Source organism: Henckelia pumila, chromosome 4 (genome assembly GCF_033568475.1).
Source record: "Henckelia pumila isolate YLH828 chromosome 4, ASM3356847v2, whole genome shotgun sequence".
NCBI classification, from domain to species: Eukaryota; Viridiplantae; Streptophyta; class Magnoliopsida; order Lamiales; family Gesneriaceae; genus Henckelia; species Henckelia pumila.
In genome coordinates this window covers 17,125,225-17,130,341 of record NC_133123.1, presented here as the reverse complement: position 1 = coordinate 17,130,341, position 5,117 = coordinate 17,125,225, and the positions used below count along the sequence as shown (strand labels likewise).

General features: G+C 36.5%; 1 pseudogene; it reads left to right on the top strand.

Annotated features, from left to right (window-relative positions):
- Nucleotides 1-1,238: 1,238 nt before the first annotated feature.
- LOC140860572 (COBRA-like protein 4) lies at nt 1,239-3,691 on the top strand (annotated as a pseudogene).
- Nucleotides 3,692-5,117: the final 1,426 nt, after the last annotated feature.

The window sequence follows — 5,117 nt, the reverse complement described above, 5'->3', positions numbered from 1 at the left end:
GTTCAGTTATTATGAAATACAATGCAAATATTTTATTTACCTTCGTTTCATTCAGAATTTAATGTTGTGTTTTTATGGAGAATATGCTTGATTTTCCTTCGGTTGTGTTTGATGTATGTTTACTAGCCACAAATAGATGATATTTAATCTGAGGTTTTGTAACTCGTCTGTTTAACTCTTTCTGTTATTTCTTGTTATTCCAGTCATTGAATAACTCTTTCAATTTCATTAGTGCACTGACCACGTTGCCAAAATGCATTTCCTTGGTGTTTAGGTATTCTTTTTGGTTTTTTAGTTGCAATTTTACACAATTTTTTTCTCTTCTGCCGTAAAATTAAACTTTTTTTTAGTTCTTTCTAATTATTAGATTCATATTCTATGTTTGAAATGTTATTTTGTTTTTCCTTATTCTTATCAGGTTAGTTTGTAGTTTTGTTTGTGGCTTTCTAAAAATGTTAAACGGATCATTTTTTAAAAGTTGACAATTTGTTCTTGAGTTAGTCATATTCAGCAAGACATTAATGTATGTACTTGATTGATTTCATGGCATCTAATGAAATTCAATGTATATGTAGGTAGGTTAGATCCTACCACATGGGTATTACCCCATGGATAGATGTCAATCACTGGTTGGGTCAAATCATATGGGTCCCACTGAATTATATGAGGCCCACATGATTTGAACAAATAAGATACATACACGTGTCCCATGGGGTATTACTCATGGGTTAGGTTGAAATTTTCCGTATATGTATAGCTCGACATTAATTTCTCTCCGGATCCCAACGCAAACCATTCCACGTTTCGTTTAAGATTCTTGGTTTTACTAGCATCATTTCTCATCTTGTTGTATAGTGGTTCTGGAGGTGAGTACTTAGTTGTCTAAATAATTTTCTCCATGAAATTTAATTTTCGGATTTAATAATATCCTTGATTGATGATGTTGAATTTATGTAGATGATTATGATGCTTTAGATCCCAACGGAAATATTACTATCCGATGGGATGTTGTCCGGAAAAAGGGAGATGATGTACATATATTTTATATTGGCCTGCAGATTACAACAAATTTGCAAAGATTTTGAAATGGCTTTGATGATTTTTTAATTTTTTTTTTTGGGTCGGCCTGCTGCAGGCCAGTAAAGGGGTTGATTATCAACAATTAACTTTTTCGACACTTGGAGTTCCCCGGAAGGAAGCTTAGTTGGACATGGCCGGACCATGAATTTATCCGGTTCATGGAAGGCGCTGAGTCAACAGAGCAAGGGGATTGCTCTGAGTTAAAGGCAATGCTATTTTCTCCCATTGATGTGAGAAAAGCCCCACTATTATTGACTTGTTGCCATATAACATTCAATCCGCCAATTGTTGTAAAGCGGGGTTGCTCTCTTCAGTTATCCAAGAGCCTACAGCAAAATCAGTTTCGGGCTTCGAAATGCAGGTAGGAACCACCGGTACTGATACGCCACAGAGTGCATGCCTAGGAATTTTTCTATCGGAGTTGCTGGCTACACATGCTCCGATCCCATCAAGGTGCCGCCAACCAAGTATTTGCAGGATCAAGGGCGTCGAAAGACGCAAGCCATTGGTGAGTGAGTTGGTATGCAATTAATGGATTATTCATTCCTTTTGTTCCTTTGATATATTAATCATCTTTCTTGGAGAAATTAATACATAATTTATATTGCTTGATGGGATCGGAGCATGTGTAGCCAGCAAATCCGATAGAAAAATTACTAGGCATGCACTCTTTGTGGCGTATCAGTAGTACCAGTGGTTCCTACCTGCATTTCGAAGCCCGAAACTGATTTTGCTGTAGGGTCTTGGATAACTGAAGAGAGCAACCATGCTTTACAACAATTGGCGGATTGGATGTTATACACAGTGTTTTAAATAGCGCGCTATAGCGCATTTTTATAGCGTAGCGCTACATAGCGCTGCTATTTTAGTGTTTTGCATGAATAGCGCGCGCTATTCTCAGAAAAAGTGCACTATAGCACAAATAGCGTGCGTTATAGCGTTAAAGCGCAAATAGCGTGAGTTATTTGAGCAAAAACTAAAGGCCCATAATTGACATATTTTGACCAAAATTAGAGCTTGAAACAAGCAAGGTTGGGTCTTGTTAATGTGGAAAAAGGACTGTATGGATGTTGAAACTATATTTTGGCATATAATGATCAATTATTATGGTTTCATGGCTAATTATCTCACTTATTTACCTGTATATAAGTATATTTCTATTTTTTAATTAAATAAATTAAATAATTGTCATGCACGAATAGCTTGCGCTACGCTATGACAGGACAAAAACACTACGGGTCAACGCTACGCTTTTTAAAACACTGGTTATACGACAACAAGTCAATAATAGTGGGGCTTTTCTCACAGAAATGGGAGAGAATAGCATCGCCTTTAAACTCAGAGCAATCCCCTTGCTTTGTCGACTCAGCGACTTCCATGGACCGGATAAATTCACGGTCCGACCATGTCCAACTAAGCTTCCATCCGGGGAACTCCAAGTGCTGAAAAAGTTAATTGTTGATAATCAACACCTTTACTGGCCTGCACTAGGCCGACCAAAAAAAATAAATTAAAAGATCATCAAAGCCATTTCAAAATCTTTGCAAATTTGTTGTAATCTGCAGGCCAATATAAATTATATGTACACCATCTTCTTTTTCCCGGACAACATCCCATTTGATAGTAATATTTCCGTAGGGATCTAAAGCATCATAACCATCTGCATAAATTCAACATCAATCAAGGATATTATTAAATCCAAAAATTAAATTTAATGCAGAAAATTATTTAAACAACTACGCACTCACCCTCCAGAAGCCCTGTACAAGATGAGAAATGATGTTAGTAAAACCTATAATCTCATCTCGATAGATGATAAACGAACGTGGAATGGTTTGCGTTGGGATCCGGAGAGAAATTAATGTCGGCCAGGGGACTTACCTCCGCCGCTGCAAGTACAAGCCAACGAACAACCAATGCCACTGGTGCAGTGTTCTCATCACATGTGCCCCATTCAAGTGCACTAACATGTAAAGCAGAGTTACAGACAATATTGGAGACTGAAAATCACGGTTTCAAATTTCAACTATGTCAAGAATGACAGCGAGTGGAACTTGGTGGTGTTGCATCCTAATCTCCAAAATCTTACACAAGTTTTCAGTTTCAACTACAGGCCTCTCAACCAATATGGCAACATAAGTAAGTATACCTGATCATCTTTTCGTGATACAATTAATGACGTCGGCTGTTCGTTGTCGCAAATTCAAAATTTGTCATTTAGTTTTATGGGAATCAAGAAAACTATGTTCGATTGCTTTTTGCAGATGATACGGGAATGTTTTACGGGATTGATCATTACAATGATATGCTACTACAAGCTGGTGAAAAAGGATATGTGCAAACTGAAATGCTCTTGTACAAGGATCCTAAAGATTTTAGGTTTAGCGATGGGTGGGCATTTCCAAGGAAGATTTCTTTCAACGGTCAGGATTGTGTTATGCCCCCACCGGATGTTTATCCAAGGCTCCCAAATTCATCTCCTTTTCATGCACCATTGTCAACATTCTCTATGTTTCTTTCACTTTTACTATTTCTATACTTGTGATATAAAACTGTCATAAATTATATCGATTTAATGGATGCTTATTTAGTCATGTATTTGAATTATGAGACTTACATATATTATATAGTTCAAAATTTGAATATTAATAAAGATGTATCATCATCATATTTCTAGCACAATGTCTTTCTATTTTCATTTTAATTATATTACATTTGATTTGATTGTGTCTCAAGTAAATCTTCATTGAAGTTTTTGCGTGAAAATTGGTTTCGTAATAAATAAATTAACTTGTTAGATGCATGACAACTCTTATCTTTTCATCTTCATGCCAATAATATGTGGTTTTATAAGTAGTATTAGAGCTGTAAAACGGACCAACCCATGGCGGGACGGGCCGGCCCATAAAAAACCCACCTTTTGGAGGGTCGATGGCGGGCCGACCCATCATCCCGGCGGGCCGAAAATCCTCAATCCAACCCAACCCAAGGTGGGTTGCGGGTTAGGCGGGCCGGCCCGCGGGTTGGCTCATGACAAATAAAAATAAATAAAAAAATGATAATTAATTATAAATATCATTTCATAAATAAATATTAATAGAAATATATTAATAAAAATTTAAATTAGTGATTTCATGTGTGTAAATTTTATATAAAGTAATTAATACAAAAAAAATTCATAACTTTTATTAAACAATACATATATCATAATAAAAATAAATTATTAATCCTCCAGGCCCGCGGCGGGCCAACCTGCGCGGGTCGCGGGCCTTGGCGAGTTGGCCCATCTAGGCCCACTTTTTGTTGGGTTGAAAAAATGTCAATCTAACCCACTTAAATTGTGTGGCGGGCCGGGCCGACCCGACGAGTCTAACCCAAATTGACGGCTCCATATAGTATGAATTATTTAAAACATTACTGCATATCCGGAAAAGTCTCATTATGTTACCGTAATACTCTGTTGTCTCAAAAATCATGAGTTCCATAAATTTTATTGACCCAGATTCGTTCATGCACCCAGTGTAGCCCCGTTGGGCACCACATCCCCTTTTTGAACTTGGGTTTTTCATGCAATAAGAAGTGTAGAGATAAATCTTGATTCTTTAAGTAGTTGTAGAGTTTGGGCTGTTGTTGGTTTCAGTGTTTCGAGCTCTGGTTTTCATTAGCTCGTGTTTTGTGAATTGTGTATGGATATTAATATCGATGGGTATTTTCAAGGGAAAATTTTCATTTCGATGTTTCAGATTTTAATAAATTAAATGTTAGTTTTTATTTCATGCTTGAAAGAGTACTTTAATTGGCATCAAGAATTTGCTTTGAAGTAAATTTGCCATTTAGGCTAATGTATAAGTGTGTCAGCTAATATTTAAGGCGAACTGTCTTCTAGGAAAACGAGTGTCCTTAGATCCAATTGACTTAGAGGTAATTCACTTATTCACACATATAGATTTAAATAAATAGTATCATTATCCCGGCGAAAATCATGGATTAATTTGGTGATGCATTTTCTAGTTATGAATAAACTTTGTTGTCGTTCT